Genomic DNA, 26,202 nt, shown 5'->3' on the forward strand with positions numbered 1-26,202 from the left:
GTTCCATGTTTTTCTGTGGCAGAGAAATAAATAGCCCCTTCCTTACCACTCCCCTCCTTATTTTAGAATACATAGGATTTTTTTTTATAATCCAGTACTTAATTCCTCAAGTGGTAAAATAGCCTCCTGCACTTTTCCTTTAAGAAAAGTGCTAATAGCAGTTTTTCCCATTTCAGGAAATGGTACTTTTCTGGATATGTTTACTTGGTATTTTTCTTAGTCATGTTTACATATTAAACCTCTCATTTAAAAAAATAGAAGCTCAGTCTTTTATTAAAGAAATTTCAGGGGCACCTGGGTGGCTCAGTCGGTTGAGCGTCCGACTTCGGCTCAGGTCATGATCTCGCGGTCTGTGAGTTCAAGCCCTGCGTCGGACTCTGTGCTGGCAGCTCAGAGCCTGGAGCCTGCTTTCGATTCTGTGTCTCCCTCTCTCTCTGCCCCTCCCCTGCTCATGCTCTCTCTCTGTCAAAAATAAACATTAAAAAATTAAAAAAAAAAATTTCAGACATGGTGGACTCTGGTGTGGCTAGTGGGACTGTGGGATATGCTTTGGAAACTGTGGTTGTGTCAGGGCTTCTACATTCATACCAAGAGATATGATATGATATGATATGATATGATATGATACAGAGCAGATGTCTACATTAAATATCTCTATCACTCCTGAATTTTTCCCAGCTAAGACCTCTGATACACATAGCAGTTTCCCTTAAAATCATGTTAATGACTTCAATCATTCACCACTAGCTTCATTTCTCTATTGGAAATGTCACCCTGACAAATCTATCTCATCATTTCCAAATGATTGATCGAGACCTTTCATATCAGTGAGGTCAGAGTGCATAGTGGTTTGGGTTTGGATCTTAAAGTCAGAAGAAACTAGGCTTCAATACTAACCTCTACACTAATTAGAATGACCTAGGACAAGTTACTTAATCTCTACGATTCTCAGATTCCTTATCTATAAAAGGGAGATAATGATGCTCAGCCCACAGAGGAAACGACACTACCTGCCTTAGAGTAAGCAGCAAATAAATGATGGCTCATATTTTGATAGTTGCCTTACTTACTAACCCGATGTTCTACTTGCTCCAGACTCTCTTCTCATTAGTTAAGCTAAGGCATTAAAAGCCATAGTAATGATGATTATAACAGTTATTGATAATAATTATAATTTATTCATATTTACTAAGTGATATATTTATGTGTATAATCTGGCATGTAATAAATATTCTTACCCCTATGTTTCATAGCAAAGCTGAAAATGAAGTCTGAATATTCTAAATATAGTTCATACTCACCACCCCCCACTACCCAAAAGAAATCTCTACTGGTTTTGAATTTCAATCCTTTCTTTCTCTTTTCTTGATGAAACTTGTGTTTTTTTTTTCCACAATGAATGCCATAAAAAAAATCTAACTCTGTGACATAGAAGTGGAAAAGGTAACTTTAGGGGATGATTTAAGCTGGAAACACATTTGTTTATAGCACTCACATTATCCCAGGGCATCCTGGACAGAATGAGTGCTGCCTCAGGCCACTAGCTTCTCAGGTATTCATTAATCCTGAAGAAAGCTTCAGGTTGAGGCCATTACCGCTTAATTACAGTTTGTGATTACTGGCACATTCTTTAGTGACCTTATTCTACGTGCTGGCCTGTTCATTCACTAGAGAATCCATGCAGCTGGAAATTTTGGCTGATTAGAAAGTATAAATGGGGATTTTTTTGGAGGGGGGGCTTGAATTGAAACCATTCTTGCTGAAATGTCAACACATTTTTCTCTCATCTGGATATGGTTAATCATGGTGCTTGCTTTGATATACTTTTTCCATAAGCTGCACTTTTGAGGTGTGCCTGAACTTATCAAAATGCTATTTTAAAGCTGAGCTTTGAGCAGAAGTGCTTGTCTATCATTATTTACCCTTTGTGGCCATAACAAGGGAGGTTGCTTATGAACAGTTCAGCATTTTAAAGCTTGCAGCCTAGGTACCATCCAAGACTAGAAGAAACTGGAAGGAATTTTAATTCGATGATTACTCTAAGAATAATATTGTTCTATAATCATAGGGAAGGAAGCCTAATCTAGGAGCAAAGAGTGCTTGGCTAGGAACTGGAAAATCTGACTGGATTCTCTGCTTACCTGCAATTGATTTGGGGGCAAAATAGTTTCACTTATAAATAACTAGTGAGTGTTTTTTATGGGCCACACACTGAGGAAGGTATTGTGAATACCGAAGTCTATGGGGCATGGGATAGTATTTTCCCTTTGTTCCTATGACACCTTCCCCAATGTATGATAATTATATAAGCAAATGAATGTGGCCAGGCTCCAATAACATTATATTTATGAACCATAAAATTTGATTTTCATACAATTTTCTGTATGTCATGAAATACCACTTTTCTTTTTTTTAAGTTTATTTATTTATTTTGAGAGAGAAAGAGAGAGAGAGAGCACAAGCAAGGGAGGGGCAGAGAGAGGGAGAGATAGAATCCCAAACTATGAGATCACGACCTGAGCCAAAATTAAGAGTCAGATGCTTAACCAACTGAGCCACCCAGGTGCCCTGAAATATCGCTTTTCTTTTGACTTAAGACACTTTAAAAATGTAAAAACTATTCTTAGGTCATAGACCATTCAAACAGCAGTATAGATTTGGCCTATGGGCTATAGTTTACCAACCACTGATATATACCACAAACAAAATAAACAATAGCATGATCATTGTTGGCAGTAGATTTTCTGGGTTTTATGGGAGCATGTAGAACTCTTGGGTATCTGAGTCTTTCCCAAGGGATGAGTTACATGATAGGACTGAAAGGATAAGTCCGTTGGGACCAAAAAGAAGGGTATGTGTGAAGGCCCAGAAACAAGAGAATAAATACAATAAATGCATGACTGAAATACAGAACATAAGAAATAAATACAAAATAAAAAAAAACAGTGATAAATGTATGGTCTGCTTAATTGTGCAGGGACCATATTTTGAATAGCTTTATGTGCCATATAAAGATTTTGGAGCAACAGAAAGCTTCTGGAAGGCTTTTAATAAGCAAGGACAAAATTAAATTTCAAGTTTAAAACATCTCTGTGGATACACATGGAGGATAGAATAGACATGGCTGTGCCTCAATATGACTTTATTTACAAAAATAGTGTCAGATCAGATTTAGCCTTTGGGCTTTCATTTGCTAAACCCTGCTGTAGAGTCAGACAGCTTGATTGAAATCTTGTCCCATAAATATTTTTTTTTTTGCAAATTGCTATTTTTTTTTTTTACTATTTTCTGTTCAACACTTCTTTTCCTTCAAAAAAATCCATCAGAAATCCATAAATATCTTAAATGAAGAGTGGACATACTTCATTTGCTATGTTGAAAGAAAGCACTAACTCTGGGAAGATATTGAGACAACAGCTACTTTATTTCATTGCATTGAATGTTAACTCCCAGGGATTTATCCTTCCATAGAGGAATTTGTCCCCTCATTAGTTCTAATGTCCCCTTTCCTGCACATCTGTATCCTGATTTCCAGCTTATGATATTGAGCTTCCTCTGTGACACTGGTTATATTTACTTGAGTTATAAGATGCCCAGATAACTAACTTAAAACCTAGCCTTAGTCTTCCAATTTCAGTGACTTCAAATGCAAGTAGAGAATGGCAAAGACTGTCTGCCAGACTACTTAATTTTAAAGGCTTCTTACTCACTTTGATACAAGAAAGAACAATTTCTCTAGTGGTAAGATCTCAAAAACAATCTTGAATACAAACATGTATAAGAAAAAAATGACAAAGAATGGTAGTGCCAGTGAAAATGCTGACAAAGGTGAATATGAATAAACTCTATAGAGGTAAAGACCTCCTTTTCAGCAAAGGATTCAACACAAATATCCAGAGTTGAAAGTTCAGCAATAGAAAGAGAAATTAGAAATTTGAAAAATCATGAACTCATTGACATGCTTGGCATTCTGAAAAAATTGTATGATTATATTTTTTTTAAATAAGAAGTGGGGAACACCTGGGTGGCTCAGTTGATTAGGCATCCAACTTTGGCTCAGGTCATGATCTCTGGTCTGTGAGTTTGAGCCCCTCATCAAGCCCTTTGCTGACTGCTAAGAGCCTGGAGCCTGCTTCAGATTCTGTATGTGTGTGTGTCTCTCTCTCTGCCCCTCTCTCACTTGCGCTCTGTCTCAAAAATAAGCAATTAAAATAAATAAACATTAAAAAATGTTAAAATAAGAATTGGGTTAAGCATCCAACTCTTGATTTTGGCTCAGGTCATGATCTTACAGTTCATGAGTTCGAGCCCCATGTTGGGCTCTGTGCTGACATTGAGGAGCCTGCTTAGAATTCTCTCTCCCTTTCTCTCTATCCCTCCCCTGCTCATGTGCACTCACTCTTTTCCCTCTCAAAATAAATAAGTAAACTTAAAAAAAAATGAAAGAGAGAGGGGTGCCTGAATGGCTCAGTCAGTTAAGTGTCCAACTATTGATTTTGACACGTCATGGTCTCATGGTTGGTGAGATCTGCATCGGGCTCTGTGATGACAGTATGGAGCCATCTTGGGATTCTCTCTCTCCCCTCTCTCTGTCCCTGTCCCACTAGTGTTGTCCCTCTCTCTCAAATTAATAAACATTAAAAAAGAAGACCCAAGGGATCTTTTCAAGGTAAATCAATATATGAAATGTGTAGTGGATAGACCCCAACGGGGTTGGGGGTGGGGTGGGGAACACAACCTGTGTTATAGTCCAGTCTGCAGTTAACCAGACGCTATTTGATTTTGAACAGGTATTATGATGTCATATGAAATGAGAAAAAAGACGGTATCGTGTTTTCTCCCCCTGAATTTGCTCCCTACTTCTGTCAGCCTATTGCCCCAGAAGAAATCTGGACTTAATTAAGGCAGTTTTCTCCAACATTAGTCAATATGTATACTTAACAATATTATAACAACTATAAAAGCAGTAATTATTCTTAAACTGATCACTCCAAAAATTGATAAGAAATCATACGTGGATTTGAAGACTCATATAGATGAAAATTCTTCCAAAATTGATCTTTAGACTTTAATTCCAATCAAAATTCTGGCAGGTAAGTTCTGCTTCTGAAAGCTGCAAAGGAATGTTGCTCCCATCCTAGCAGTAAGAGAAAGCCAGTGGTTTACAAATTTATCATTTAGCTCAAAGCCATCAGAGTGCTGAGGTCACAAGACAAAAAAGAAACCTGACTTCTGAAAAGTGACAGATCCCTTGGCATGAGGAGGACAGACACAGACCTTTCAACCTTGGCCAAAGCACAGGAAGAATATGTGGCTACCATAGAAGTATATAAGAAAAGAAGTCAGTTGATACTGTAAATACTTTTTTTTAAACTTTATTTAGTTGTTTTGAGAGAGAGAGCAGGGAAGGGACATAGAAGGAGAGAGAGAGAGGGAAACAGAGTAAAAGAGAGGGAGAGGGAGGGAGAGGGAGAAGGAGAGAGGGAGAGAATCCCAAGAAGGCTCCTCACTGCCAGTGCAGAATTTGATGCAGGGCTTGAACTCCAAGATCATGACCTGAGCCGAAATGAAGAGTTGGATGCTTAACTGACAAGCCACCCAGGTGCCCCATATTGTACATACTTAAAAGGCCAAGAGTGGGTAAAGATTTCAGTTTAGAAAAACTGAGAGCCACAGGCACAGGGGAGTTTGGCCTCACTCACAAACTCTTCTCCACGAGTGTCATCAAGTGCTCACACAGAGTAGGTTCAGGGCATGAGAGCCCCTCCCTACCTCTTGACCTGTGATAGGGTAGATGTGCAGGAGGTGATTAGATGCCACTGACTGACAGGCAAAAAACAGTACTTACTTCACAAGATCCTTCATCTGAAACAAAAGAAGTCTGAAGCCATGAGGAGGGTCAATTCATCCAGAAGATATAACCATCTTAAGTGTTTATGTACTCAATTACAGAGCTTCAAATATATTTTTAAAACCTGATAGAACTCTCAAAATAAAAAAATAGACCAATCTATAAAGATAGTCAGATGTCAACACTCCTCTGTCAATAATTAACAGAAAAATGGAAAATCAGAAAAATTATGGTAAGTATCCGAAATCTGTAGTAAGACTGTAGAGATCTGAAAAGTTCATCAACTGCCTAATTTAATGGACTCTTAGCAACCCATTTCATAACATCACCACACACATTCCATTCAAGTGCTTGCAAAACATTTACTGAGATCGAACATATTTTTGGTTATCAAAGTATGATAAATCTCAATAACAGGCTTATACCAGAGACAAATAACAAATATAAAAATTCTCACATATTTGAAAAGTAAACCATATATTTTGAAATAACTTTTGTATCAAAGAGGGAATGCTCAGAGTCATTTGAAAATAGTTTAATTTCATGAAAAAGCACAACATATCAAACTTTAGGGTATACAGCTAATGCACTGTCTAGAGTTTTCTCTATATAAAAAATAGAAATAATATAAACAATAGAAAATAAATATTAGAAAAGAAGAAAGATTTGAACTGAAAAATCTAAAGTTTAACAGCAAAACAAAAGCAAACTAAATCAAAAGCAAGCAAAAGAAAACATGTATTAAACTTAAAAGTTTAAGTAAAAGTAATTAAAAACAAGAAAATAGAGAAAATCAGTGAAACCAAATGCTGGTTCTTTGAAGAGATCAAATTGATAAACTTCCGGATACAGATGACAAATATCAGGAAAAAAAAGAACATCAGTATAGATCACAGACCTTGAGGTTATTAAAAAAAATATTAACACATTTATTTAAATACATTTGATGGCATAGATTAAAAGGACAAATTTCTAAAAGGTCACAATCTACCAAAGTTAATTCAAGAACGAGGTAGCTTAAGGGGTGCCTGATTGGCTCACACGGCTGAGCATCTGACTCTTGGTTTCTGCTCAGGTAATGATCCTGGGGTTGTGGGATGGAGCCTGGCATCAACTCTGCACTGGGTGTGGAGCCTGCTTGAGATTCTCACTCTCTCCCACTGTCCCTCTCCTCTGCTCATGCTTTCTCTCTCTCTAAAATAAATAAAATGAAAAAAAAAACACAACAAGAATTAGATAACTTAAATGGTCTTCTATTTAAGATAACCTGTGCACAAAGAAAATTCTAAGTGAGATGGCTTCACTGACGAATTCTACCAAATGGTTATAGGCTACAAAACAATTCTCTAGATAACTGAAGGAGGAATACTTCCAAATTTTTGAGGCCAGTGCTACCCAAAGACATGACAAAAAAAGAAAACTACAATATTCAATATTCCTCATGAGCATAGGTGCAAAAAAAATCCCCTTGAGAATAAATAGCATATTTTGTGAGCAGAAAATATTCTCAAAGGAGATCTTGGTGTCTGGAGCAATTTTCCAACCTCAATCAGCTCGAAACCCCTAAGAGTCAAGGGAGGAGTTCAGACTTCGACTCCAAGTTCTATTTGCTAATTTTGTCTCTAATCTCATTTCCCCAAACAGATTGTAAATACTTTGTAAATAGCACGAAATTGGAGATCATATCTTCTACTTAAGTTTTTTCCACTAGCATAGCAATTAGGTATTTAATTAATGTTTGTTCAGTAGTTTGAGAGACACAAATGTAGAAATCAATTGTATCTGTCCAACAGATAAATTGACTGCACACTGAGATTTTGATACTGAACTTAGTCTGACAGTTATCTTGGGCTCGCTAATGGCAGCTTCTCTCTCTCAATACATAAACCTTCCAGTGCAAACTTTTAATACATCTTCAAAATGCATAGAAATAAAATGTAGCAGAATAAATTTCACAAAGTAATACCAGCAGAATACCACCCAGATCCCAAAAATCCTCTTCTGTCCCCTTACAATTTAGTGCCAGGCCTCTAAGAATAACCAGTTTCCCGACTTTTAACACCTTAGGCTAATTTTGTCTGCTTTTGAAACTTTTATCAATAAAATCGTAACATATGCACTCTTTCGGGTCTAGCTTCTTTTCCTCTTCATCAGATTTACCCACGTTGTTATATATAATTATAGTTTGTTCATTCTCAATGCTGAATAGTATTTATTTGTTACATAAATAGTATTTAGTCTACTATCGTTAGATAGTTGGGTAGCTTCCAATTTGGAGATATTATGAACAGTGTCATTATAAACACTTGTACATGTCTTGTGGGGTATATATTGATATATTTCTATATGGTTTAATTAAAAATTTTTTTAAATGTAATTTATTGTCAAGTTAGCTAATATACAGTGTATATAGTGTGCTCTTGGTTTTGACGGTAGATTCCTGTGATTCGTCACTTAGATACAACACTCGGTGCTCATCCCTACAAGTGCCTTTCTCAATGCCTATCACCCATTTTCAAAAGTTTATTTATTTTGAGGTGTGTGTGTTGGGGGGGGGAGATTCAGAGAGAGAGAGAATCCCAAGTAGGGTCTGCACTGTCAGCACAGGGCTCAATCTCAATGCAGGGCTCAATCCCACGATAGTGAGATCATGACCTGAGCCGAAATCCAGAGTCAGACACCTAACTGACTGAGTCACCCAGGTGCGCCAGTTTTTACTAAGGAGTACAATAGCTGGATCAAAATATGCATATACTTGGCTTTAGTAGATATGGCCAGGCATTTTTCCAGTTTATTGTTCTAAGGGCAGTGTAGGAGAGTTCCAGTTGCTCTACATTGTCCTCAGTACTTGAAATCGTTACATTGTTAAATTTTAGCTGTTTTGGTATGTGTAGTGGTAGTTGGTTTGTGATTTAAATTCCGACATTCTTGATGATTAATGAAGCGGAGCACCTTTCTTTAGTATTTTTGGCCAAATGGTATGTTACTTTGTGAAGCACTTGTTCATATCTTTTATTCATTTGTTTTCAATTGGATTATATCATGTATTCTTCTTGATTTGTAGAAGTTCTTTGTATATTCTAGTTATAAATCTTTGTTGGATACATTGCAAATATTTTCTCTCACTTTGTGGGTTACCTTTTCTCAATGGTATCTATTTACAAGACTACTAAAGCTTTCCACAGTCTTTTAAACTTTCTGTTTAGGTTTTAGTATCCTGATTGCTACTGTTCCAGAAATTGGTAACTGTTGTGAGATAAAACCTGCAGTAAGCCTGAGGCTCCTCCTATATCTATCAAAAGCTTAGTTTTTTTCTTTCTCTGTCCTCCATTAGCATCCCTTTCTGGGATCTAAATTTAAATTCTCATCCTTATGCACATTCACAAAAGTTACAATGAACCTTGGATAAAAGTGATTGCAGAAATCTGTTCACTTTTCCTACATTCCTTCTCTCTGAAGTATGGCCCTTCCAATTCTCTGATTAACATGTTTTATCTTGGTTTTCCTTTTTGTTCTCAGTGGCAGCATTGGTCTGCCAAAATCCACTCCTTCCCATTTATTTTTTAAGCAGCAATCTACCACAGTATATTTTGGATTGATAGATACTGATAATTTATCAACTACCAATCAATCAAGAAACATCAGCTAAGTGGGATGCCTGAGTGGCTCAATCAATTAAGCATCTGACTCTTGATTAGGGCTCATGTCATGATTTTATGGTTCATGAGTTTGAGCTTTGCATCAGGCTCTGTGCTGTCAGCCTGCTTGGGATTCTCTCTCTTCCACTCCCCTGCTCATTCTGTCTGTCTGTCTGTCTGTCTGTCTGTCTGTCTGTCTGTCTGTCTGTCTCTCTCTCTAGATTTAAAAAAAACCTTAAAATTAAAAACAGACATGTCAATTAAGAAATATTTTATGTAAAATGGACTTGCAAATATTACTCTTCTTGAGGCTGACACATTTTGGGGTAAGTGGGCATCGGGAGACCTAAAGAGGAAGACTCTTGAGAGAGGAAGACCTCATCTTTATTTGCTTTTGGGAACTGAACCCTTCTTAGAAGCACTGGGAAACTAGAGTGGAGCTGATTGCCCTAATCACATGGGAGAAGTGAAACAGAAACAGATTTAAGGGTGTTTAAACACATTAGTAGTGATTTTTCTCGTGCATGACTAGCTTTGTTGCCAATTCAAGTAATGTAACTAAATCATGGCTTTGGGACTTTTCTCAGAACACCACGAAAAGAAACTGAAAAATTATTTGGCACATTGCACATAGAAAATTGCGATTTGTTCTGAAATGAATTTCTGACCTAGATTGCCAGCCTGATTCCTGTATTTATGCCAAGGGTGGAGCTTGAACCTATGATGTCATAGCTATCTAGGGCTAAGGCGGACTCATACTGGCAAACCACATGGCTGATGCCTGCGGATAACAACATGAACAATCTGTCTTTTTAACTACATTGTCACTCTTACTGGTATTTTAACTTCTTATTTAGGTTTCAGCAATGTTTGTATACAGTTACTTTTTTATCTAAACAACTGCCTCAACACAAAGCTGAAGACTTAATAATATTTTAATAATAGTTAAGCCCTCCCAGGGGATAGTTTTGGATTTTATTCTTGAGCCAGGAGATTTCCTAAAGATGATCTCAAACAATGTTTCAAAAACAGACACAGGTTTTTAAAGAAAATTCATATCCAAGTATCACTCACTATGATCGGGTACAAATAATGTGACACAAATAATAATAGTTAAATATGTAAGCGTGAGGTACATAAGTGTAAATATGTAAGTTTTCTCTGATTCTAATTTTAAAAATAAGGTTTATTGACTTTTTCTGATTATAAAGATAATGCTTTTCTGTGCAAAACTTTAAAGAAATGATTATTTATCATTTCACCCAGAGAAGTGTTAGTCTGTGTAAAACCTTATATTTTTATATCCTATAAATATATATATATATATACACACACACACACACACACATACATGTTTTTACATATGTATATAGATGTTTAAACTGGATTTATATTATATATTATCTTTTATAAACTTTTTTCATTTAACTATATATTTTGAGAAATTTCCCTTTCCATTACATTTTGTGTAAAATGTGATTTTAACAGGTGTATAGTGTAGCGAATGTATATGCTAGTACACTTTTGATGAACATATAAGTCGTTTGAAACTTTTTACCATGTTCTAAGAACATTCTTGTATATGAATCTTTCTGTACACATCTAATCATTCTATTAGAATAATTTCTTACAAAAAGAAATATAAGACAACAAATTCATAATTTTAAGGCTCTTGAATCATGGTATCAAATTACTTTTCAGGATAGAAGTGAGTGTATTAAAGCATATATTTCACTGAGAATTTGCCAGTACTGAAAATTGTGCATTTAATTATCTTTCCCAGCTTCACAGTTGGAAAAAAAAAAGAGTTATTTCTTTGTTCTTTTAGCATTATTTACCATTTGGCAAGACTGGGAATTTAGGTAACTGTTAATGTTCACTGGCCATTTGTGTAAGCTGTTCTTTATTGAATTGTCACTTTACATACTTTGCTTACAGTCATAATTGGCAGTTTTATTTTTCTTAAGATTAATGAGACCTCTTTTAATATAAAGATTGTTAGCCATATATCTGTCATGTATGTTCCAAAATATTTCTGTTTATAATTTGCCTATTAATTTTTCTGATGTAATAACATTTTTTTACTAGTCACATCATCCAAACCTATCATAGAAACAGAAACCATAGAAAGCTATTAAATTTCTTTATGGTTTCTTCTTATAGTTTCTTTGCTATCGTTTCTTTGCTATTGTTGATTTTTCTGTAGCTTCCTCCTTTGTTTAAAAAGGTCTTACTAACTCCAAGATCAAATAGATGTTTATCTACATTTTCTTTTATTTCTTTTATTATTTAATATTTTTATATTTAGTTCTTCAATCCATTTAAAATGTGTATGAGGTATGATAATTATCTAATTTAACTTTTTCTAAATATACAATTTATTACACAGCTTTTATTAGCAAATTTTTATGTATAGCAGGTCATTAAAAGATGTTCTTTCTGTTTGTGTTCTGCTTTTCACCTTTGTACTGTTTCACTTATTGCTTAAAATGTGTTTAGACAGGTAGCAGGCTACGCCAATTCTCTCTTCAGTATTATTCTGTTTTCAAAATGTGTTGAATGTTTCCATGCATTTTTTCCTCCATATTAATTTAAAGATAATGTTTTAAAGTATAGAAATAATCCCACACAGCTTTTCAAAACCATGAGTAAGCTTCTGGTGAGCTCTTCTATCTGAAAAAGAAAAAGTAATAGGTAAAAACAAAAACAAGATAAATAACCATATAGAGTAAACTATTTTTGGTGTTAAAAACGAATAAAAATTGCATTTGCTTGAATATGAGAAGGTTTTCTCTGGAAGGACACATAAACAGTTCTTAGTTTCAGGATTGGAAGACAGGAATGACTGGGAGGGTTACTTTCCATTAAACATTCTTCTGTACTTTCAAATTTGATATTATGCTGAAGAAAACAAATTCAAAATTTTCAGTCATCAAATAACAGCCTTGTAGGTGGTTTTAAAATTATTTTGAGGTTTACACATTGAAAGAATTAAAGCTGCAAGGTTAAAGCGCTTGCCCCAAACCATGTGACTAGTGAATGATGTGGCCAGGACTCTCTGAATGGACGCCAGAGCGTTCCATGCATAGTTCACTCAAGGATGGAGGTAAACAGAGAACCCACAAGCAACCGTAGTCCAGGAAACCCTTTTTTTTCTTATGCTTCCTAGTTTTTGCTTGAGTCATCTTAGACACAAAATTTTTAGTTTGAGTATCATTCAGTTTCTGAAGGTAACTTGTATCTTTAAAAAGTGAGGATAGGAAGTTAGTTTGAAGAGGAGCAGGAGAGTTGAAGAGACCCAGTGTAAAGAAGGTAAATGCCTGAGAACATAGAGGGATATAACCCATGAAAAGTTCTGTAGTGCCCTGAACTGTTGATGTGAAGTGGTTTGTAATGGTGGTATATAGGAAGTGTCACCTTACACATATAAGCAACTATGTTTCTGCTGAGTACCAAGTAGGAAGAGTGTCTCAACAAAGGGCATTAGTGCTTCCTATCTTGATAGCACAGGAAAAAATGGAGTCCCCTATACAGAACACTGAGAAATCAAGCATCCCACTCAGATAAGAGGGGCAAGGCTGACCATTCACACATTGCATTTGGAGAAGAGCAATGTTTTTCATAGTGGTAGACTTGACCACTCCGTATTTAAGAGCCTCTTATTGTTTGCCTCCCTCTCTGTTTTTATCTCACTTTTCCTTCCCTTCCCCTATGTTCATCTGTTTTATTTATTTATTTTTTTAAATTATTTATTTATTTAGAGAGAGAGCACATGCAAGGGGCAGAGAGAGAGGGAGACAGAGAATCCCAAGCAGACTCCACACTGTAAGTGCAGAGCCCAATGTGGGGATGATCTCAGGAACCATGAGATCATGACATGAACTGAAATCAAGAGTTGGATGCTTCGGGGTGCCTGGGTGGCTCAGTTGGTTGAGCGTCTGACTTTGGCTCAGGTCATGATCTCACGGCTCGTGAGTTCGAGCCCCGCGTCGGGCTCTGTGCTGACAGCTTGGAGCCTGGAGCCTGCTTTAGATTCTGTGTCTCCCTCTCTCTCTCTGCCCCTCCCCTGCTCATGCTCTGTCTCTCTCTCTCAAAAATAAATAAACATTAAAAAAAAGAGTTGGATGCTTAACAAACTGAGCCACCAAAGCACCCCTCATCTGTTGTGTTTCTTAAATTCCACATATGAGCGAAATCATATGGTATTTGTCTTTCTCTGACTTATTTCACTTAGCATAATACATTCTTATTCCATCCACATTGTTGCAAATGGTAAGATTTCATTCTTTTCGATCAAGTAATATTCCAGTGTGTGTGTGTGTGTGTGTGTGTGTGTGTGTGTGTGTGTGTGTGTATCACATCTTCTTTATCCATTCATCAGAGAACAAACTAAGGGTTTCTGGCAGAGAGGTGGGTGGGGGGATGGGCTAAGTGGGTGATGGGTACTAAGGAGGGTACTTGATGGGATGAGCACTGGCTGTTATGTGTTAAGTGATGGATCACTAAACTATAAACCATTAAAAAAAATAAAGAAAAAAGGGAATGAGGCTGAAAAGTGAAACTGGGCTGGGCCAAAGTCATATAGCTAGGATGTAGTCAAAAACACAGTCGTCTGCATCCTGACTACACATTCTGTGCTTTTTCCACAAGACTACAACTGTGGTATCAAATACAGCTACACATGACAATGTGTTTAGTTCATGGCTCATCCTCAGGGATAAAAGTAAACTAGGGTCCATGATAGTTGGCATAACTAAAGATAGACCCAAGTGATATTAAAATATGAGTTCGCTTGGGGTGCCTGGGTGGCTCAGTAGGTTGAGCATCCTACTTCAGCTCGGGTCATGGTTTCACAGCTCGTGAGTTCGAGTCCTGCATCGGGCTCTGTGCTGACAGCTCAGAGCTTGGAGCCTGCTTCAGATTCTGTGTCTCCCTCTCTCTCTGCCCCTAACCCACTCGCATTCTGTCTCTGTGTCTCTCATAATTAAATAAACATTAAAAAAAATTTTTAAAAATAAAATAAAATGAGTTCACTAAAAATGGCAACATTAAGTGCCCCTAACATATGTTCACATAAATTATCTGAATAACAGCAATCTTGTGAGATACATAGGGCAATACTGAAGCCACCAGCCACATGTGGCTACTGAGTACTTGAAATGTGGCAAGCCCAAATTGAGTTGTGCTGTAAGTATAAAATACTGAGTTTCAATGACATAGTATGAAAGACAATGTAAAATATCTTTATAAATTTTTATATTAACTGTAAAAAATTATTCTGAAATATATCCTTTGACTTTTGAAGTCAGATAAAACTGGGCTTTACTTCAGCCCCAAATCTTAACTGTTTAACCTTCAATGAAGGACCTGTTCTTTCATAACTTTGGGGCAAGGCAAGATCACCAAGCCTTTGTTTTTTCTTATGTCAAATATTTATTACAATACTTCCAACATTCACCCATTCATTCAACAAATTACATATCAGGCACTGTTCTAGTCACTGGGGATACCGTGGTAAATAAGAAAGAAATATTCCTGCCTCCATGGATTTTATGTTTCAATAGGGGAAAATGAAATGAAATAAAAATGATGCCATGTTTGCTAGGACATTTAGCACAGTAAACCCTGAATAATGGATATTATTCATATTACATTTATTATAAAATTGTATATGTATACTATAGCATTTAGATGATTTTGATTATTTTAGCAAGTACCTGAGCAAGATTCACGTCTGAATTTTAAAGCACTTGGCACAAGGCCTGGCAGAGCAGCAGACATGTGGCACCCACAAAGTTGGAATAAGACAGGAGCAGACCTCAGCCCTTCAATCTCACTGGTAAAAAAAAAAAAAACCTTCACTGGTCCTTAGCAAAGAGTTCTACAAGCTCAGAACCAGCCTAATATTCTTTAGTTGTCAAGTTTTATGTGTTACAAACTATGCCTAGTTCTCATATTGCAAGATTTAGCTCTTGGCAATGAATTTTACCATTTTTACAAAGTACTAAGTCAAAGAAACCTTTTAATCTGGTTCTGTATAGATATCTATATTGGGAGAATACAATTCTGTACTCTGAGTAGAAAAATAAAAGCCACCTGGGTGGCTCAGTTGGTTGAGCCTCTGACTTTGGCTCAGGTCAAGATCTCATGGTTTGTGAGTTCGAGCCCAGCGTCAGGCTCTGTGTTGACGGCTCCGAGGCTGGAGCCTGCTTCGGATTCTGTGTCTCCCTCTTCTCTCTGCCCCTTCCCCACTCATGCTCTGTCTCTCTGTCTCTCAAAAATGAATAAACATTAAAGAAAATAAAAAAAAATAAAAATGAAAGCAGCATTCCCTCTCTCTCTCTCTCTCTCTCTCTCTTTTTTAATGTTTATTTATATTTGACACAGAGAGAGAGAGCATGAGACAGTGCATGAGCAGGGGAGGGGCAGAGAGAGAGGGATACACAGAATCCGAGGCAGGCTCCAGGCTCTGTCTGAGCTGTAAGCACAGAGCCTGATGCAGGGCTCAAACTCACAAACTGCGAGATCATGACCTGAGCCGAACCAACTGAGCCACCCAGGCACCCCACAGTATTCCCTCTTCAGAGGGCTACATACTTCCCTGGTAGTTAGAAAATTCTAGTTTGATGAGCTTAAGAAAATGTACCTCTTTCAAAAGAAATTATACCTCTCTCTCACCTTTATTATTCATTTAACATTTATTAAGCAAGTCTTTGACATTGCTCAGAAGTGAATAAGGAAAAGGTGAGACAGCATATGGAATTTATTCTGATTTTGTGAAAGGTTTTGATTTTATCCCTTAAGGGTTTTTGAGGTGAAATTCATTACAAAGTGTCGAAGTATGAAGCGCAGACCTTCATCACTGAATATCACAAATCACTTAAAACTATTTGGGGAATCCATTGGGTTCTCTTCTTACATGAGAAAATGGTGTTTTTGAAGACTGGGTAGAGAAAGGTAAATTTTCCTAGATTAATTCTAGAATTACAGGGTCAACGTCAAATAGTCCAAGTATAACTAAGATAATTGTAGAGATAATGGGAGCGCAATGATGATATTTTGGAAGTGCAGACTACCAGGCCACAAGCACAAATAATTGTTTTCTTTTTTAGCAAAACCTTTTGGCTGCTCATTTCCATTTAAGAGGCTCAGACATATGGCATTACCCATTGCTCGGCAGGCATTTTCTTAATTGGAAAACATGTGTGCCCCTTTTAGAGTCACCAGGATACTCCGGAGAAATCATTTTAGCATCCATAGATGTTCACGTCTGTTCCTCTTTACCTGCATCAGAAATTGTATGTTAAAACAAACTCAGCCGCATTTGGTTGACGGCAATCACTATTTCTAGCTTGCTTAAGTGTTTGGGCTGAGAGTGAAGACAGGAAAAATCCCTAGAAGAGGAGATAATGCTTTTAAAGTCTTCACTGTATCCATTTAGAGGGAAAGATGCATGGCAAGGTCAAAGAACTAGAAGACTCGTATTTATAGAGGATGCATTGGAAATCAGACGTTTTCTCCCACTGTGTTTTTTTCCAGCTAGAAAAAGATTCCAAAAGACATTGTTGTCTCATATCCGTGGCTTTGGGTTTTGGGGAAAGGCTCCTCTGAGGAAGGATTACTGCTGTTCAACAACCTCTTCTCCCTCATTCCCCAGCAGCCTCTGGGAGGGATGTAGGGAAGAGAGTCCAGTGTTGGACTCAGGGACATCTTTGCGAGGTAGTAACCCAGTTTATGCATCCTGTTTCCTAACCTTATACCATTGTTCTCCAGGAGAATTGCATGCCAGGGAACAGATGTTATAGCTTTTCTCTCCTAGCGTAACCATAGGAGAGTTAATCCAAGCAGTTTGCTTTGCTTCATGAAGTACGAGGTTAAAGACTAAAGGTCCTATAGAACAGAGAAGATCTGTCACATCTCTTGCTCCATAGAACTGACATTTGCTCAAGTTCAATGTTTTTTGTTTTCTTTTTACTAGTCTTTTGTACTCCCAATGGCTATCAGCCCAATACTACGGGACTTGAAGGTCCTGGTCATTCAGACATGCATTAAAGCTCCCATTTAAAGGCTCCAAAGCATGTTGCCTTAACTTTACACCTGTCTCCTTCTTTCCCGAATAGGTAGCGCCCATTGGTCTGTTGTGATACAATTCTGGACAACTGAGGCATAGACAGCAACTAGTCTAAAGAGATTGCTTAGGGAAATTGGCCATGCTGAGAGCAATGTGCAAGGGCTCTATCTGCCAGTCTAGCCATCTCTGCAGTATTTCCTCTGTGAGAGGCACCAGGCAATTCTAGCAGAGCATGGGCTTTCCGGTCAGCCTACCTGGGTTTTGATCTTAATTCCACCTGCTAGTGCCTTTGTGACTTTGGGCAAATATTTTCATCTCTCTGCGTTTCAGCTTCATTCGGTGAAATGGGTTAATAATATGTCTACATAGAAGAGTTGGGATAATTAAATGAGTTGATACATGAACAATGTTTGGAACAGTGTCTGGCACATAGTAAGTGTTGTAAGTTTCCTGTCATTATCAGTAGGCAGAAGTTCTTTATCTTCTCAAGTTTTACTGGCTCTGTGAACTCCCTTGAAATTGTATACAGAATCTAATGCGGCTGCTTACATATAAAATTTCTTGGCAGAGTGCTCATACTGTTCATCAAAGTCATCTCTGAAATGAAAATGTTTAAGAACCACTGTGCCACACTGTATAGGTCTCCAAACACTAAGAGTTAGTTTCTATCATTACTACATGATTTGGGTTCCTATAAATAACAAATCTTCAAGTAAAATAATCATTAAGAATCTATCTATAGGGTATGTGAAAGCTATTGGTAAGGTATGCTACGTTTGTTTTCTACAACTGCCTTTTCTGAATAAGAAATTATTATTTCTTATCCACAATTACAGGCAGAGTTAGCTAGAAAGATCAATGGGCCAAATTAAATAATCAAAGAGAACATGCCATATTGAATAGCCCCCAAATTTGGGCATTTTTTTCCAGCCTTTCAGCTGCCCTGCATTAATGCAGTGACCCACTAGATGTCAATGTTTCCATGAGAATGAGTAAAGGCATTCTGTTGTCATCCTTAAAGCAAAGGATTAATTGATTGCTATAAAAAGTTAGATGAAATAAAATGTTCTCCTTGCTCTTCACACGAAGATAAGCTAATAACTTTGGACACAATTTTACTCCTCTGAATTCACCAAATGTCCAATTACATATCCTCTCTGCCTGGACCTTCAAAACAATATAAAATTGAATGAAGGCAATGAAAGAAGTCACAGGAGGATTTCGGCAGAGCACCATCCAGTTCAGAAACAAAGCAATTCAATATGTGTCTCCAAGACTTCTAAATGCAGTGACTTAGTAAGTAATGTTCTTCCTGTATCTCCCCCTATGTTCTTTTTCTTTTAGCTTTGGGACATTAAAAAAAAAAGTCTCTTTAAGAAAACAATGTTTCAGCCATCTTTCTTCAAGTAGGCTTGCTTAATTGGACAAAGATGACCCTATTTGAATCATAAATCTGTGTGGAATAGTTCTGTGTTTTTAGATGTTCTATTTTCCCACCATTTGAGCACATTTTAGATGATGTGCCTCAACCATCAGACACAGATAATTAGCAGAGCCACAAAGAGCTATCTAAAGAGGCAAGGAAACATAATAGATGGGATATAGGAAAATTATATAAGCAGAAGTATCTAAATGAGTAAGGAGGATGCTGAAAGCATTAATTCAAGGAGAACACCAGCACAAGGGCTTCCTGGTATCCTGTCCTTGTGGTTTTATTCAGTACATGTTTTTTTCTCCAGGAGCAAGGAGCAAAGCAAATGTTACTTTATAGTGGTTCTGCTGCATGTGCGCTGAAACTTCCCCAATGTCAAATATCACCTGGGAATTTAAGATCTATCATGTTTACTAGAAAATTAAAACCAGGAAGTTTGTCAAATACATGCCTGAGTTAAACAGAAAGATTGATTAGGCTGGAAATGCTTTTCTAATCAAAACAGTAGGAAAAATGTGTTCCAGGGATTCAGCGTCCTAGGTTATTTTCAGAGCTGACAACCACAGAAAGCAGATGGCCTCAGAGGCTGTGCTGGACACTGGTTAGGAAACATAACACAAGGTTAACAGTGACATATGCTGTCATCTGTGAGGTACCAGAGTTCCAAGAAATATGCTAATTTCAGGGTCTTCTCTGAAATAGTGTTTCCTCTGTGCATGTTCTAAAAGTTAATGTAATCAAGGCTTAAAATGGCTCAGAGAAGGGAGCCATTTTATTTCCCTTGGAAGATCTCCAGGGAACTTCCCCAGAATCCAATCCCTTTACTCCATCTTTGACAGTTTCCTCTTCCAACGTGTTGAAAGTAAAAGTGATTATTTGTGAATAACTCTTTATTATTTTCAGCAAGACAGTATTTCAGTATAATAGTCTAAACATCCTAGAAATATAATTCTTTATTTTAAAAGCAGTATAGATGGATTATTTATGTAAACCCAGGGTTTTAGACTTGAAAATATCCAGATTAATATTTATGGTGAGGTTTAGGGCTAGCAGTGGCTAGCAAAACTGTTCCCAAAGAAATCCCCTTTTTCTTCTTGCAACTTATCACTGATGTCTGAAATGGCCCCATTAGAGATTCACAAGAGAAATGCCTTTGCCATCAGAGGAGAAATCCCTTTATCAAATCACTATCATTAATGTCTTACTGTGAACTCATTTCTTTGCCTCTTTCTAATGTCATGGGTAAGATGGTAGAAACCAAGTGTGTAGGGTTCTTCCCAGAGAGGGTAGGTCAGGTGGATTGCCCTGGATAGTGATAGTATAAGGGAGCCCTGGAAGTGGGGGGTATGAGTTAAACAGAAGTATCCAAAATTAACAAGGATACCTGAAGTGTTAATAATAAAATCTTAGGAGAACATTCTTTTTTTTAAGTTGATTCATTGTTTTTGAGAGAGAGGGAAAGAGAGAAAGAGAGAATGTGCACGAGCATAGGAGGGGCAGAGAGAAGGAAAGAGAATCCCAAGCAGGCTCCACACTCAGTGAGGAACCCAATGTGGGCCTTGATCCTGTGACTATGAGATCATAACCCAAGCTGAAATCAAGATGCTTAATGGACTGAGCCACCCAGGTGCCCCAGGAGAACATGTTTTATCTCCTCTTTAATTTTGTATCAGAAGACACTGAGAACAGGGCATTGGTTCCTGAAAATTATGTAGCCAGTTTTACCTGAGAAGTGCCATTTTCTAGCGAGAAAAAGTAGAATTACAAGGGAGGCGTAATTAATGGAATTCTTGGTATGATGATATGTTGAGTTTAGTAAATCATTTTCCCTCCATTCCATGGGTGTTAGGAAAGACTGTTGCCTCTCTCCCTTTTTCCCAGCTGTGGATCCCTTATATAGGTACAGGGTTATCATGGTTTTAGAGGCAGCCACATGGTTTTCAAGAATTGTTTTACCACTATGTGCTGTTCACTTTGAGAATTTCCCTTAACCTTTCTAAACTTCAATTTTCTCCTCCTCAAAATGGAAAAACAAAACAAAACAAAACAAAACACCACCATAATCTGTCCAAACAAGTCATAGGGTGGTTTTAAGTTTAAAATGACAATTAAGTGTAAATGGATTGTGTGAACTGTGAGATGCTTTACATGATCCCTTGAGTGCAATTATTTGTATACATAGTGTAATTATTTCCTTTTAAAGTCTTTCTGGTCATGAAAACTAAAGTAATTGCAGGTAAAAATACGTCTAGTATGAACTCTGTTACAAAGCATGGAAATGTGTGTAAGCAGATTAGAAGAAAGTTATACCTCTGAGAAAGGAAAACAAGAAATACTGTGGGATTTTATTGGACCTCTGACAGCGGCACAAACTTTACAATGTGATGTTAGCAGATAAGGGGGATGGAGTGAGATTGTCGGACTTGTGACAACATCCTTCTGATGTTTTCTTTGGAGATGAAAGAGATAAGGTAATTTTTAAAAAGCATGTCCCAAATGCTGACTTGGCTTGTGACCCTTTCCAAACATTTGTGATCACTCATTTTGATGGCCTTTCTGATGTGACTAAACTTTATGAGTTATTTTTATTAAGATCTTGCAAGGTTGCCAGATAACTAATTACAGTGGAAAACAGCCAAGAAGCAGGGCCCAGAGTAGTGCACAGTGTGGATTGTCTCCCTCGCCTGTTAGTTATCAACTTCCCTAATCATTCTAACAACCTCCTTTTAAAACTGAACACACCTATTTCTGTGTATTCTTCTTTTATTTTGTCTGTGTCATGTGTTTGTAAATTGCTTGCGTCTTATCTCCTCCTCAACACAGCCTGTATTTTTTGTTATCTTTGAGACTATCTTCAGGGTCCAATGTACTTAGACACATGGGTCTTGCTCTGATGTATATCCTTTCACCTTCATGGAAAGGAAGATGGAGTCTGGATTCAACTGCGCTCCTTACTAATTGTACAAATTTTATAATTATCTTTACAAAATTGGATCTTGATCTTCTTATGAAGACCCAAAAGAAAAGAGGAAGCTTAGCTTATTCCTTCACATTAATTCATTCATGAAACACTGTTGAGTGCATGTTGCCTTCCAAGGCTCTGTATAGGGACGGGACTTACCTGACAGATTTGACAAGAATTCTGTCTTTGAAGACTAGAATAAAGATTTCAGAGAAAGAGAAACTCAGAGAAGGAGAATTTCAACTGGGTGAAATTTATCTTTCACAGAAAGATAAACCCTAGGTGCTGAGCTTTAAGATTCAGATATATTTGTACCTCACTTGTTTCTTTTATCCTGACCCTCTTTGAAAGAGGACATCTCAAAGACATTCCATTTTGTCCTCACACTTTGTTTTCCCATTGTGAAACTCATTATCAATAATAGGATAGTTCAGGTTATTGGGTATCTTAGGTGTCTCCTTACCCTTAAACTTGGCTTTACTGAAGTTTCTTCATAATGGTAGGATATAGAGGGAGCATTCTTGGGTCAGCTAGTAAGGCAGCACTAAGAAACAGGGCTCCATCATCAAAGATTACACAGGACGATTAAGGGAATTGGGGATTTGACAGAGGTGATAAAAGAGAAGATTAATGAGAAGAGGAGAGGCACTGAATGTATAAAAGTTCTCATTACCAGTGTACAAGTAGACTCAAGTGAAGTAAAGCAGAGGTTAGAAGTGAAGGAAGGGGGTCAGTCATTAACCCAAATCCTAGGTACCAAGATATTTTATGGATACTGTGGGAAGGTGAATAAACTTTTTGTCACTGTTCCTCACTAAACTTTCCTCCAATCCCCCAAGTCCCTCCTCCAGTGACAGCTGAAAATAATTCTTGGCTAAGAATTATATCTGAATGTAAAGCATTAAGGGACTGCTATCGTAAAATCTTAAGAGATGGTGCGTTAAAATAAGGAGCTGCAGAAGTCATCTGGATGGCTCTAATTGCTGATTATTTAGATGGGGGAATGGATCTGTGTTCTTAACGTGCCCTTTAAGTGGTCCTGAGTGTTGGCAGACATAATGGTAGAGGTATTCCTCCTCTATCTGCACATGCGGTTGAACTGGTTTGTTGGTCCAGATGCTAATATCATTCTGCTGCCTCTTCATCTGATTGTTGTGGCTCAGGGTGGACACTGGTTAGCACTCTAATTGAACCATTAATTCCAGATTAAGATAGATAGAGGATAGACAGGAGAGGAAAGGAAAAGAAAAAGAAAAGAAGTTCTCAGCAACACATCAAACGGAAGAATATCTGGAATTTGTGAGGCAAATGAGACATCTATATATAGATAAGGCTAGGGCATAAAATGACTAATCTTACCTAAGGATGAAACTCAATCTTCGTGAATAAATATACTAGTATATATAGAAGCAGAAATATACCAACTTATCTAGAAACAAATTCATTACAGTATCTTTTAAAACAGGAGATTGTTGGAAAGCACATACATATCTTGCATGAAAATAACGTATAACTACATTATAATCCTTAATGGATGCTATTTCATTTTATGCTTTTACGTGTGTCTAAGATTTTTTCCTTAGGATAAACTTCTTAAAAGAGAAGTACTGTGTCAAAGGATATACACATATTAATTGATTCAATATATTTTGTAATCTGCATGCCAGGAATGTCTCGAAACATTTAAATTGATGGTTTGAGTGATGTTTGAATAATTTATATCCCCACCAGCAGAGTATGAAGGTCTTATTTCTTCATCTTTTAGACATTGGGTATTTTTCCCTTCCAGCCTAATAGGTAAATGTTGAATTTTCTTGGTCTTATCATTTTTATTTCTTTGATTATTAATGGCTCTGGCCATTACTGGCTCGCTGGCCATTTTTATTTCTCTTTACAGGTTACTTCTTCATGTCCTAAAGCCATTTTAGGATATGCTTTTTTGTCTTTTTCATGTTCTTTTTAAGAAGTATTTATGTATTCACATCATATGTGTTGCAAATACCTTTTTAAAAATTTTTTGATGTTTTTAATTTAGTTTTTGGAGAGAGAGAGAGAGACAGAGCACGAGCAGGGGAGGAACAGAGAGAGAGGGGGAGACACAGAATCAGAAACAGGCTCCAGATGTGGGGCTTGAACCCACAAACTGCAAGATCATGACCTGAGCCGAAGTCAGATACTTAACTGACTGAGTCCTCGAATTTATTAGTCTTTTATTTTCATTTCTGCTATTGGTGTCATGCCTAGAAAGATTTTTCCACCTTGATGGCATTTAAAGTAAACACATATTTGCTCCTACTATCAGTATGGCTTACTCTCTTTATATATGATTCTTTCAACCTGATGACATTTATAATGGTTAAAAAAAAAGTAGGAATCTAACTTTTTCTCGCCAAATGTTAGTCAGTTTTCCCAATACCACTCATCGAGATATCTTCTTTATTACATTCTAGGTTTTTCTGTGTGCTTCTGTTTCAGACTTGTCTGTTCTTACACTTCTTACCACAGTGTTCAGATATTGTAATTCTAAACTACACTAATATATGATAGATATTATCCCCACCCTATCACTCATTTTTATGTGTTTTACAGTAATTTTTAATCCAATTACAGGAAAAAACTAAGATGTCAGAAAATAAAAATCTAAAGGTCCTAGTGTTAAAGAACTATCTCTTGTCAGAAGGAGAAGGTAAAGTATCAGAGATTTTTTGGATGATTTCAAAAAGGATAAAGCTTATCTAGCAGAGGAATCCAATTCTGATTCAACTTCAGATTCTCTAGACTCTGTTGATCCAGTTAATCCTGTAACAACTGCCACTTCAACAGATTTGGAAGGCAATTTGATAGCCTCTATAAAGCTGCCTTGTAATACCCAGGACCAAAATAACTATGGCTGGCAAGATATTCAATTAAAGTAGGTAGCATTGATACAAATGATGCAGAGTCAGACATAAGGTACTCAACCTTATATTTTATGATCAACCAGTGGTAGTGAACTATTTCCATTTAAAAAAGCAATGTACCTCTAGTGACCGTATGGTACCTGATATCAAAGGAAGCCCAGGCCCGTACTTGGGGATCTGCCATCGATGCCCTTGCTATTGGATCAGAGTAAAATCTTTGGCACAGGTCGGAGAAATGGACTTTAAAAAAAGTATCTGAGACCAAGACTCTACTAGGAGCTTAAGGAACTAAAGAGACCTATCACCCTAATCCCAAAGGTGGGCATATTTATTGCTTACTATGGATTCACCTTCTCATAACCTTACTATTAAAAACAATTCCAAGTATAGATAACATAGCCTAATTTTAAAGTTATAAAATGCTAACTTTAGGAGTTTTCAATATAAAAGCAGTCAATAAGATCGATTCTTATGAAACCACGGTCTTCACCACCTCAGATTAATAGATTCAATCTAAACTTTATACAAGAGCTGAAGACCTTTAGGAGAACTCTAACCAACTCTAATCGGTCATTCAGTCTCTATTTGAATATTTGCAGAGTCAGGAAACTCATATTTTTCTAAGGTAGCCCATTCTCTGCTCCTTAGTTTTATTAGATCAAAATAGCTTTTCCTATAACTTCTGCAATTCTATTTTCTGGAGACCCAACAACACATACCTACCCTCTCTTTGACAAGTTAGTTCTTTAAATGTTTGAAAGGACTAAATGTCTGCAGGATCTCCAGGCTGCCCCTGGTCCTCCTGTGGTGCTATTCTCTGAACTTGCATGTTTCCTCTCTGATGTATCAGAATCTGGAGCTCCAGATCAAATGAAAATTCTGAGTCAGAGTCAATCAACATAGAGTATAGTGAAATGAATCATTTTAAAAATCAGATATATTTCTCTTTGTATCCCCAGTGTGTAGCACAGAGCTCAACAAGTATATAATAGGTGCTTATTAAATATTTGAATGTCTAAATGAATCAATGAGACACTTTAGATCCTTTTCATGATCATTATAACAAAAAATAGGTTGTGTTTTCTGAACAGAATGCAATTCTTATGCACATATGCCCATATTCCTTGAAATGTGTGGAGAAAAATCGTACTAGAACAGGTTAAATAAATTTAACCTGCTTCGATTTTGCTTAGGTAGCTTCAAGTGTTACAGATTTGATTTGATTTTTATTCTGTTTATAGTTCTAGGACCCAGAGCAGAGGTTTGGTTCGTGGCAGCTCCACGTATCTCATAAAGGATCATTTCATGTGGAAAGTTCCTGTAATGTCCCAGTGCACAGACATTGGTC

The 26,202-nt window shown here is 37.0% G+C and overlaps 1 pseudogene; it reads right to left on the reverse strand.

Moving 5' to 3' along the window:
• LOC101099897 overlaps nt 1-26,202 on the reverse strand; it is a 38,960-nt pseudogene that overhangs the window by 5,459 nt on the left and 7,299 nt on the right.

The sequence above is a fragment of the Felis catus genome, chromosome C2, assembly GCF_018350175.1.
Source record: "Felis catus isolate Fca126 chromosome C2, F.catus_Fca126_mat1.0, whole genome shotgun sequence".
In the NCBI taxonomy this organism is placed as follows: domain Eukaryota; kingdom Metazoa; phylum Chordata; class Mammalia; order Carnivora; family Felidae; genus Felis; species Felis catus.